General features: G+C 46.3%; 1 long non-coding RNA gene across 2 annotated transcripts in view; it reads left to right on the top strand.

Annotated features, from left to right (window-relative positions):
• Nucleotides 1-12,283, top strand: part of LOC114055796 — a 96,995-nt gene that overhangs the window by 58,032 nt on the left and 26,680 nt on the right. For both annotated transcript variants that reach the window (XR_003570833.1, XR_003570832.1), the window contains exon 3: nucleotides 2,484-2,858. This is a non-coding gene — a long non-coding RNA (uncharacterized LOC114055796). The remainder of the gene's footprint in view (nucleotides 1-2,483; nucleotides 2,859-12,283) is intronic.

Here is a 12,283-nt window from a genome sequence, read left to right on the forward strand (position 1 = left end):
TCCAAGGGCCCTGAGCCATGCAGTCTCTTTCTAGGCTGCACACTGCAACTTATGTGACTTATGGTCACAGCCCTTCTGATACATACCCAGCCCTGGTGTGCGCTGGAGCTCCTTCCACCCCACTACTCTTCCTCCCTCTTCCTCAATGACTTCTGCTGGTGGCTGATTTTCAACATCACGGAGAGCGTGTCTTCAGAGCAGACCGGTTTGTGGTGCTTACTGGAAAGTACTGACGTGGACACCTGGTGTTGAAAGGTGCTTGGCAGCCACAAGGTCTTTGAAGAAGAAAAGAATCTCATCACCCCAAATGAGGGCTATTGTGTCACCTTGGGGTGTGGCAAAGTCCCTCCGTGAGGAGGAGGTGTTGATGTGGTTGGTGCCTGTGAGACAAATGGCCCAAAGGTGCAGATCTCATCCTATTCCTGTCTCTTCCTCTCTAATGCATGACACAGCACCGTGACCTGTCCAAGGATGGGCCATCAAGTGGTTTGAATTATGTGGCGGGGAGAGCCTGGCCCAGTGATTGCCAGGATGGAGATGGACATGATGAATAGTATTGTACAACCCCAGAGGAGCCTGCATCCCCTTGATTTGTGTGTGGGGTCCTTCAGAGAGTCAGGGCCCCAAAACAGCACTGAAGATCTTGCAGCAAGAGAAGCAGCGTGGCATATAAATGTAAACAGAGAAATCAGCAAGAGATGGTCAAAGAGATGCATTTCTGGAGCTGTGGATGGTATTGCCACCCTCATGCCTTGGGCCCTGTTTCCTGTCTTCTTAACTGAATTTCCCATGCTCCCAGGGAGTGCCAGAGCCATTTGCTTCCTCCACACCAGTTATGATCTTGTTCCTTCTGGCAATGAGGTGAACCATCCCACTCGGCTTCCCTAGCAAAGGTATGTTTGTACCTCCCGTGCCACATCTTGCATCCAAAGTGGAGGGAGTTTCTTTAGCAGCATAGACCAGCCCTCCTGCTTCTCATAGAATCATATCATAGAAAGGCCTGGGCTGGAAGGGACCGTAGAGATCATCTATTCTGATCCCCCACCACGGGCAGGGATTCCACTTCATCATGGGTCTCTGTAACTAGGAACGTTAACTCTGGATAGGACCAAACATCCATGGATAAAAGAGATCTCTTCTTTTATGAGGCTAAATTACAAGTTATTCCCAGCTGTCTTCTAAACTTGAGCTAGTTTCTGTATCACCTACCCTGGAAATACTTCCCAGTTGCTGGGTTGAAGTTAGCTTGCAGTTCGTTCCTGATGGGATGAGGCTGCTGACCTTTTCTTCCGCGGCTCTTCCCATCCATAGAAACTGTGTAGGGATCTCCGTTGTGTTGATTCTTCACCTCTCCCAAATGTTCCCTGAATGCAGACGAAGGCTGCTTATTTCTTTCTCAGAACCATTGTGTTGGGCTGATTGTGTCTGGACAGTGTCCGCTGGAGGAGCTCCTGGACACCATGAAAGTGTTTAGTTTATACAAAGTACCTGGATACTGTGTTTATGTTTCTCTTTGTGCACAAAAATTTGCTGGTTTTGATAAAACTTAGAATTCAATCTAGATACAATTTTTGGAGTTTTTCCTGCCTCCTCATTGGACCTGTATGTTATACCCAGTGGAGCAATGTCTGCATTAGTTTTAATCAACATATGTTGTAGTCATTTTGCTAGTCTGTGTGAGTCTGTAGTTGAGCACTGAAATTGTTTTAGGGTAGAATTTACACGTAAAGCTAACTATATTGCATTGTGTATTAAAATCCACTTAATTTGATTAAAGTAGCTCAATGTTTCCTTTGTTGGCATTTGAGCTGACTGTGACTTTGTCACTAATACTCCACCATGTTGCAGTTGAATGCACCCTCAGGAGACAATCAGCCTCAATAATCCTTCTTTCTGGAAAAGGTATAGTAAAGATTTGGAGAGGGTTAGGGTTAGGGTTACTAGATTAGGGTTAGGGTTACTGGATTAGGGTTACTGGCTACTAAGAGTGCATCTAAACTTTCTAACTGTGTTTGCATTTTAGTTTTGAGTTTGTATTCAAAAGGATTCTTTGTTTCTAATGGAACTTATAATGCGAAGTGTAAAAGTTTATGACCCCAAAGGGAAATTTTCCAACTGTTGAAACAAAGTGCTTCAAATCAACATGAGTTTCAATGTAGCAACCTTAAAAATGTCAAGGTTTTTATATTTTTTCCCACTTATTTGGAATAGTAAAAAAATTAATTAAGATCTTTAAACCCTGCAAAGATGATAGAATGAGATTTTTCAGACATCCCTTGTTTGTCTCTGTTTGAGTAGTACCTTCTGTTGGCTGAATCTTCAGGCAAGAACAAAATGTTCTTCTGTCAGTACTGCAAGGTCAGTGTGTCCTTTGAAGGGTAAACCAGACATCACTCTTTTGATACTAATAGAAATCATGCCTAAAGCCCAGAAGTTTGTCAGTCTGTCCTGATCCAGGTATTAAAACTGTGTTTTCTTTACAGGTGTATCCACTCTTTGGATGATGAAGCTTGATGAGCTCCAGTTTGGCTTGGATTACAATATTTCAGAAGACTTTCTGAACTTGCCAGGCAACCCTCCCTCTTTGAGGACAGTGGAGCTTAAGTTTATATCTCCGGTATCACACAGGAGAAAGAGCATTGCTTGGCTGCTTTGCACAAGTAATGAAAATCAGTGCTGTGTTGCCATTCGAAGGAATGCTCAAAAGGGAAAAGCCTGGAATATAGATCTTGTATTAGAGACAGATTTTGTCTGGGGAGAGGTTGCCTGCCTAAGGGAAGATGCAGGAAGAAAGAGGAGAGGTGATGCTACAAGCCAGCTTCCTGACTTCCAGAGTGGGACTGGAGCTTCGTAATAAGGTAAAAAAAAATACCACCAAACCAGCCAAACATTTTCTTTCCTTTCTACTTCACTCAAATATCAATCAGACAAGAAGTGGGATGAGTTCATGCATTGATTAGAATAGTTTCTCCTAATGCCCCCATTCCCTCTTCTGTTCTGCTGCCCACTTCCTGTGCCCTGCAATCACCCATGCCTTGAGCAGGCTTCATGTAAAAATCATCAGCAAATCTCTACTGTCATAGTTGTCCACGTATCTAATTCTTAATATTTCAAGTATTTCTGCTGAAACACACACACACTAAATATGTCACTTTTGGAGGACGCTTTGTGCCTTTACTTTACACCTGAGGAATTTGCTGCTTTGTTGTTAGAAGTAAGGATGACAAGTCTCTTACACTCATCTGCAGTGTTTGCAGCTCCAGCTCCAGTACATGACAGTGATGTATTTTCCAAATTGGTGAGATACAGAGTGAGCTGAAATGTATGGGCTTATCACATTGCTTCATCCAAAGCCACAAGAGGAAAAAGGCAGGAGGTGAAAAAAAATAGAGCAAAATTATCTGGTTTCAATTTACTACCTTTGGAGAATTGGAAAACATTGGCTGCAGAGAAGAAAGTTGAAGCTTGATTTATTTTTTATCTTCTTTCCTGCTGCAGATGTTTTTCCCCACAAACATGCATAGCTCCTCACGCTGGGCCCTGGGCTCTGGAATGCTGGAAGCATTCCTTGGTGGAGAAGGCTGACCAGGATGACAGAGGGATGTCAAGCTTGGTTTGTTCTAGCAATACATCTCCACAGACATGAGAGACACATGGCTTTCCTCTGCTGTACTTTGTGCAGTCCGTGGTTCATGTGAAGGCTGTGTGGCAGTGAGGGTAGAAAGGGTTCATCAGACTCCTCCTCTGAGGTTGGTATGTGTGATGTTGCCGTGAAGGCCAAGCCAGCGTCTGCATGGGGACCTTTATTGTCGTGACAGCATTCCCTAATAAATTTAGCAATGATGAAAAATGCTGAATTGAACTCCATTGAGAAGAAAATACCCTCATTTTCTTGGATCAGGGGTTTCCTGGCTCCCCTTTCCCCTCACATCTCAGCACTGAGCTGAAAGGATCGTCATTTACTATTAGAAGTTTTTAATCTCTGTGACTCATTCAGTTGTTGGTTTAACTGCTGATATTTCCAGTGAGAATGCCAGTGACATGGGTAGATATGGTGATGGGAAGATACCACTGTCCAGGAAGCAGTGATGATTTCACATCACTAAAGAGACTGACTCTGACCCAGGGTGTAGCTGCTACATTTCTAAAGCGAGTTTGAATCAGAGTCTGAGTCTGGCCCAGTTTCTTGGAAGAACGAAATTAAAATATTTGCAAGTTAATCATAAGTTTCTGTTTCAGAATAGTTGTTTAGATGTTAGTCTTAAGTTTGAGAGTGAAATTACCCATTAAAAGGTTATGGTGAGGGAGTGTGTGATACACACTGAATGGCAGCTGCCATGATGAAGATGTGAGGGAGTAGAAGTGGCTGTACAGAGTGAGACCATCTAGTTTGGTACCTCCCTTGACGAGGAAAGAGAATAAGAAAGAGCTCTCTAGGGATGGGTCTTCCTCAGCAGATCCTTCTAGCAGCCAGTGTGTAAATGTGCTAAGTACTTCTTTGGAGTGTCCTTTAGTTGTCCCAGTGGATCAGATGCTGCTCTCCTACTCAGGTTACGGAGTTCATTACTCTAAGCAACCTAAGCCATGCAGTGTCTGGCCCAATAGCATGTTTATATGGATTAGTCCAGGTCGCCTAAATCAGAGGTTCTAAGTTGGGCTCAGCTGGTGGACGTCACAGCACCAGGTGGGATGATGGTCCTGCCCTAATGTCCAGGGCTCATCTCAGGAGATTGGAGTTCACCCTCAGTCCTTTGTAATTATGTCATTTAACCCCTCTGCTTCCTCCCCTGGAAAGCATCTACTGGCACTTCATACAGAGCACCAGTCACTTATGTGGGTGTGAATTCCTGTGTAACAAGTAGGATTTAATGAGAAGAGCAGACCTCAGAAAATCCTGTGAAGCCCAGTCTTCAATTAGTTGTGTAGAATATTGTCTCCTTGGTGGCTTGGTGCTTGAAGGAGAGAGATACAACCCCTTGTGTATCTCACAGGAGCCTCTTCCAGGTCTCCAAAGAAGAATGGAGTGTAATTTGGCACTTATTATTTCATTGCATCAGCTTTTCTGGGTCTGGGAGTGCTCTTAGCACAAGCAAATAAATTACCCGTCTCATTTTGCTGTGTGCTCTGCAGCCAGCCATATGTTTGAGCCTGATAGAGATTCTTATCTCATGGGCTAAAATTACTCAATGGAGGATGACATTTCTTATCAAGGGCTTTGCTGAATCAGAGAGTGGCCCTGGCACCCAGCTCTGAGACACCACTGCTCTTTGTCCACCCTCCCAGCCCAGCGATAAATGGATTTGTGTCTGTAGGTCAGAGGCACTTGCATCAAGGTTTTGTTGCAGATCAAACCTCTGAGGATTGTCTGTGTGCCTGGGAGGACATGGGATTGAGGAGGGGAAAGCAAGTCTGCTCTCTTGATTAAAACAGAGGGTCTTACAGCTGTGCAAATGCATCGTCACTTGGAAGGTGATGTATGCATGGCTGATAACTTCAGACTTCACATCCAGGGACCCTCTTCTCCACTGCACAAAGGCTTTGCTTCCAGTTACGTGGTGTGAAAAGCCATCCCCTCCTACTGACAGCAGTACCTTCTCTCCAGACTTACATCTCTCCATTCTCCCACCTCTTTAATGGACTGGTTAATTTCCTTCCTCTCTTTCCCTTTCTCCCTTTGGAGTTTTATCTGGTAGCTGATGATGATTCGAGGGGTTGTCTGGGCTTTTAGCAGGTTCCCTTTGCATTCTCTTTTCCTCTTAGCAGTGCAGAACTGACAGCATGGGATGTTCAGCTTCTGCACTGCGTCTGGGCAAAGCTCCTGATGAAGAGTGGAGGGACCTCTTGGTGAATTGTCCTTTCCTCTAGCTGAGCACTGTCCATAAAGGCAGGTTTGTTCCTAGAAGCCCTCCTGGACAGGAAGCAAGACTAGCCACCCACCCACTCAGCCTCCCAAGCATGATCAAACTCTCTGTAAGAGGTTCTTGGGAAAAGGCAGCTGTGAATTAATATGTTTTCTCCCTGCAAAAAGGTGTCTTCCACAGGTCAAGACTCATGTAGTGTTGTACTAAGAGCAGGGTAATCTTCTCAGATCAAAATAACTCTAGTAAAATGCTGTCTTCATCAGAGAGAGACTGAATGTGCACCGTGGATTTCTTCTGCTTAATAATCTTGTGCGTTTTTTTTTCTGTGACTGGAGCAAGGCACTTCACCCCCCCTTTAATTACAAGTATCCTCAAGCTGGCCTGTGGCAGCCACTTAATGCACAGCAGGAGGTCCAGTCCCAGGTGTCCAGCAAAAGTCCTTCTTTAGGCCACTATAAGGCTCATAACTGCACCCAGTACAGTGAGGACATTGTGGCTGAAGGTCCCACTCTGTGCTCTCTTGCCAGCTCAAACCTGGCATGCTCTTGTAAGCATGGGACAGGCCTTTGAGGGATGCTACCCAGAGAAGGCCACTTCATTTTGAAGAGCCAAACCACCACATAATTACTTTCTGCAGTGCCCCGTGAGATGCCCAGAGATAACAGCCCTCTGTGGTGTGGCAGTGGGCCAAGGCTGAGCTCTGACTGACTCCTTGGAGCAGCTCTTCTCCCATCTGCAGCAGCCATCCTCTTTGTCAGCCTGCAGGAAATGCTGGGGCTGATGGGTGCAGCATCCCCAGGGTACCCCATCCCCAGGCAGAGGTCAGAGAGAGGGACAGTGCTGCCCTTCTTGGGGGTGGCACCACCCTGAGGATGTTCAGCCATCTTCCTCATTTTGAAACAGCATCTATGGCCTGATTTTGAGGTTTTTCCTTGTCCTTCCTCCTGCCTTCTGATGGTGCAGCCCAGCATCCATCATAGCTTGCAGCATGGGGGTCCCAAGCACCTCCAGGTGCCATCACATGTGGGCTGTGTCCTCCTTCCTTCAGATGTTCTCTCTTCACCATTTTCCTCCCTGAATCATGCTGAGTCACCCCGACCTCACAGGAACAACCTCAGGCCTGCCCATCAACCCCTGGCCCTGTGCCACCAGTTGAGCAACCAGTGCCCTGAGGTCATGCTGGGATGGAGGTCTCCAGGACTGTGGATGACCAGCTGGCCCTTGGGCTTCACTCCCCAGCTGTGTCCGCATGCCATTGCACCACAGTCACGTTTTTCCACATTACCTGGCTCCTGCTGAGGTGGCTGTTTATTGCCTGTTGCCTTTGGATGCAGTGCTGTCCCATCCTGTGAGAACAGGTCATTGTCTCAGCAGGGGATTGGAAGGGTTCTTGGAAGAGTGCCGTGCTCAGGGCTAGTGGCCATCTGATGTGACCAGCTGGCATGTCCACGTGAGTCCTAACTGAGTCAGCCTGGCTTGTCCTGCCTGGTGCCTACCTTTCATCCTGTTGCAGGATCACGTTTGATTTCTTAAAAGAAAGAGGAGAGGGATTTTCCCTCCAACTGCCAACTGCACGCTCTGCCTGTCCATTGTCTCAGACATCACGTCTGGCTGTGACTTCTGAATTGCTGCACATAACCTTGGCTGGGCTGCCCTCAGGCAGCGTGCCCACAGCGTGCGCCTCACGTTCCTGCAGAGTGCCCCCCAGATCCCACAGCGTGCACCCTGTATATGCACAGCATGCACCCTGCACACCCATGCTAAGCATCTGCATCCCCGTGTCTTGCAGCCCAGGCACCCGTGACATCGTGGCACGTAGTCCACCTACCCCAGCAAGTACCCAGCACAGCCACAGCATGCACACCACAGGCACGTCGAGGTTGTGTGCTGGGTGGCAGTGCTTGAGGTGACGAGGAGAGATCATGTCTTTGCTTTCAGTTCCCAGACTGAGTTTGCAGCTGGAAAAAAAAAAAAAAACAAACAAACAACAAACCAACCTGTAATTTTATTTGTAAGCTGAGGTAATTTTTCTTAAGAAGCCACAGTCAACCTGGAACCTGCAGCGCTCATGCTAGAAACCATTATCTAGGTTAAGCTTACACACTCATAATGGGAAGGTTGCAGCAATTCTAGCACATGGCCAGAATGTTGTCAGTGCCCAGTTTTGGTCCTGCTCTGGTGCAGCCAAAGGTGATGTAGTGGCAGAGGCCTGTGGAGCAACCTGTTGGGGCTGCAACTGATGGTGTCTGACAGATGTCCCATGTGTAGGGAGCGTGGGAATGGAGACTGAATGGGCTGAACCACCAAATGTTCCCAAATACTTGAATCCCTAGATCTGTTCACAGCAGTTTCTACCAGCCAGGTATGAAGTCTAGAAGAACCTCCAAAACATCTGTTTCATGCTCAGAGCTTTGCAGTGCCAGCATAGGCTTGTGCATGCAGGGCAGGACAAGCCAGCAGAAATGCATTACACCAGAGGGAAAAAGCAGATGAGCTTGTTTGCTCCCATTTTGAGCAAGCCAGAATACATCTGTTAGAAGGGGAGACTTCACTAAAAAGTAACTGGGAACCTCTCCTCTCTGGCTTTGGTGACTTGAAAACACAAAACCTGTTTTCAGAGGTTCTGTGGACAAGTGCTGTGCCCTGCACCCTCTGCTTGCTCAGGCAAACCCTTTATGCCCTTTTCCCCATCCAGTTTCTGTCCTCAGATCTTGTACTTGGTCATCTTCCCACCTGATTTGTTACAGTAACAAACAGTTTATTTAGGTGATTTCCATCTAGCTTTAATTAAGATTCTCTATGCTTTTTTATTCCAATTAAAGAAAAAAAAGGTTTCTCTTGTTTGCTTTGGAGTATGGGAGTGTGCAGCCGGGTGCCCTTGACTTCAGCAGTGTTTAAGCACACGTGTAAGCGCTTTCCTGATCCTGATCTGAACCAAAACTGCAGTAAATCTTGACGACTCTCAGTGGGAGTCTTTCATCTGCATGAAGCTCTGTAAGTGAAGGAAGCATTGGCAACTCTTGGAACCAACAGAAAGAATGTGTAAATCCTGGCAAGGAGGTGAATTACAGTGGAGTTCAAAGCGTGACACGATCCTTTATGTACTCTATCTCTGTTGTCAGGGGGGAGTTAGCTCTTAAAATGTGATGCTGGGAATGGGGTTGTTTTGTGCTTTCTTTTGTGCTTTGTGTTTTGAACTTTGCCAAGCATTCAGGAGGATGGGTACTGCCCCATCCCACAAACTCTGACTGGCTGAACATTGTGGGAGGAAGGATGAAGCTGCATTGGAGTCCCTTGTTTCCTTTGGTGTTGCAGGAGTAACTTTACAAAGCAGTCCGTCCATAGCTCAGGAAATATTTTCCTGCTGACTGCATCCCTAGCTAGTGACTGCCTTCCCCCTCTGGGAGGCAAAGGCAGGAAGAACAAAGTTCTAGCTGAAGGTCCTCCATTTTCAAAATTATTCTGATTTTTAGTTTTAGGGTTTTTTTAATACTCAATGCTGGATTATTCTTTAATGTATCTTTCACTGGGCTTTGCAGAATGTTTCATTTCTTTTGAAAATTTTCAAGAGGGAAGAGTCCCAGTGATGCTGTGCATGAGATACAGGCAGGTGGTAATGCTAGGAGGAAGAGATTAGAAGTCAGAGCAAATGCAATTTATGCAAAGACATCATGAAGAAATTCAGCCTGATGAGAGCGTGGAGCAGCAAAACACCTTCCCAAGGAGAGACAGAGCTTCACTGCTTCGCTCATGTGACACAGGGAAGGATCCAGCTCTCTTCCCCAGGGGATGGGCTGGTGCATCTTTTCCATCTCTAATGTCTCCGCTTCCTCATATCTGATGTAAATAATTTATAAGGCTCGAAACGTGATCATGGGGCCGTCTGTGCAGGAGAAAGACTAAAACCTGGGGCTGGCAGTGTGCAGGAGACCTGGTACCTAATGCAGTGCCTGTTCTCCATGGGCAGTATGCCAGGTGAATAAGTGCTGGATTGGTGTCTGAACCTTAATAAAGTCACCCCACATAGTAATTTTCTTCTTTCCATCCCTTTCTCCATGTCTTCTTCCCCCCGCCCTTATTTTCCTTTTTCTGTTTTTTTTTTTTTTTTTTTTTTCCATTCCTCCTCCTTTTTTTTTCCCCTTCTGTTTTTCCCTCTTTTCTTCTGCTTGCCACTGCATTCTGCATGTGAGAAATTGGCATCTTTTCAGTTTTTACCATGTATTAGGAGTTTTTAGCTGTAATTGAGCTGTGGATATTTTGACCACATAAGAACTAAACAAAGGGGTCTTCACTTCTGTACTGGTGTAGCTTGAAACGGGGCATGAAAAATCACCTTGATTTGATGCAGAATGGAAGTCTGAGAAAAGCTGAGCTGGCAGTGGGTGGCTTGAAGTGGCAGTGTGTAGGAAGATGTTTCTCCATCCTTGAATTCAGTGTATATAAGTAGCCAGTGAATGTGAAACCCACGTAGCATGGTGCAGTGTGAATACCTGCGAAGCAACTGCAGCACAGTTTCACTGGCAGGTCCCAGTCCCAGGTGTTTCAAGCTTTCTGGAAAGCAGCATGAAGTAGAGTCAAATCTTACTGTTGGTTATGTTGCTCCCTCAATTGGCAGACTTGCATCTCACCTGGAGCTCCAGAGACTGAGGGAAGACAATGCAGAGTCTTTTTGCCACTGTGGAGGGTGGGTTGGCAGAAGCAGCAGTCAGAGGTGTTCATTAAATAGATAAATTAAATAGAGCCCAAACTCCAGGGGTTGGCTCACCCCCAGGAGAGCTGCCTTTATCTATTACGGTGTCCCCACAGGAGAGAGCACCTCTCTGTGAGGAAAGACAGAGAGTTGGGGTTGTTCAGCCCAGAGAAGAGAAGGCTCCAGGGAGACCTTAGGGCACCTTCCAGTGCTTAAAGGTGGTTATAAGAATATGATCAGAGGACTAGAGCACCCCACCTGTGAGTAAAGGCTGAAAGAGGTGGGTTAATTCATCCTGGAGAAGAGAAGGCTCCAGGAAGACCTTAGAACACATAAAGGGGCTACAAGAGATATGGAGAGGGACTTTTTACAACATCATGGAGTGATAAGACAAGGGGGAATGGCTTCAGACTGAAGGAGGGCAGGTTTACATTGAGCATAAGGAGGAAACTTTTTACAGTGATGGTGGTGAGGCACTAGCACAGGTTACTTAGAGAAGTTGTGGAGGTCCCATCCCTCTAAGTGTTCAAGGCCAGGTTGGATGGGGCTTTGAGCAACCTGATCTACTGGAAGGTGTCCCTGCCTTTGGCAAGGGGGTTTGGAATCAGATGATCTTTGAAGGTCCCTTCTTATCCAAACCATTTTGTGACTCCGTGATTCTTGAAATCCTGCAAGTTGTGATCCCCTATTGCAATGGAACCATTTGCATCAACTGAAAGTGAAGAAATGTGACAGTTTCAGTCCATTAAGTAGCAGACACATGCTCATGCCAAGAAACTGCTGGCAACTGCTGAAACTCGGAGGTGACAGGTTCAGCAGAAAAGTGAAGGAGTGGATGAGCCCAGAGCCTGAGCATCCCTTCACCTGCACAGGTGACTTGGATCAAAGCACCATAAAAGGCCATGGACAAACGTCAGTGAACCTAAAGAAATACTCTCTCAGAATATCACTCTTCTCTGAGTCTCTAGGGAAACAGGCCAGCCTACCAAATGGGACAGGAATAGACAGTAATTACGTTTAGAAGTGGCATTTGCTGACTTAATCTCTCCATGAGCTTTGTCTTGGCATCTCTGCTCTGGTTGTTGAGAGCTCATTTAAGTGGGCGATTGCTCATCCCCATGCCTGGGTGCCTGATCTTGTCAGTCTTCCTTGTGTCATTCATGGAAGTAAATTGTAAATATATATGTATTTTTAAACTCAGAGCTTTCATTGCATCATACTCATCAGCATGGTCTCCTTTTTTTGCCGTCTCAAATTTATCCTTCAAACAACGCACATAATTTTTCAGCACTGTTGCAAATATTTCAACAATATTATTGTAAACTGAAGTATTGTGGTTATTTATAAGAGCAGGATGCTCACAGCTTCCTGGGACTGTATGGTATTTTCATTTTTTGGCTTCTCTTTGGAACTCATGTAAACCACTCTTTATTTTCGGCAAAGCATCTGTTTTAGCTTCACGATTACTTTGTCTTTCAGACTGAAAGGGGCCTCAGAGCGTTTTAACCTCCTGCTTCCCCTGCCTTGTAATCTCCCAGGGGTTTGCCAGGCTCCTTCCTAAACATGAATGGGGGGCCGGAGGGGGAGACGGGAAAGGGGGGGATTTGCTTCCGATGAAGTCAGACGAGCTCCGTCCTGCAGCGGCTGAGCTGGGGAGGACCCTCATCCGTCGCTCGGGATGCTGCCAGAGCTGGATTAGGCAGCACAGCCCTGGGCTGGGAAGCTGGTGGTG

This window comes from Empidonax traillii, unplaced genomic scaffold, assembly GCF_003031625.1.
Source record: "Empidonax traillii isolate 1590-97213 ecotype Southwest subspecies unplaced genomic scaffold, ASM303162v1 scaffold66:size1465758, whole genome shotgun sequence".
Lineage (NCBI taxonomy): Eukaryota > Metazoa > Chordata > Aves > Passeriformes > Tyrannidae > Empidonax > Empidonax traillii.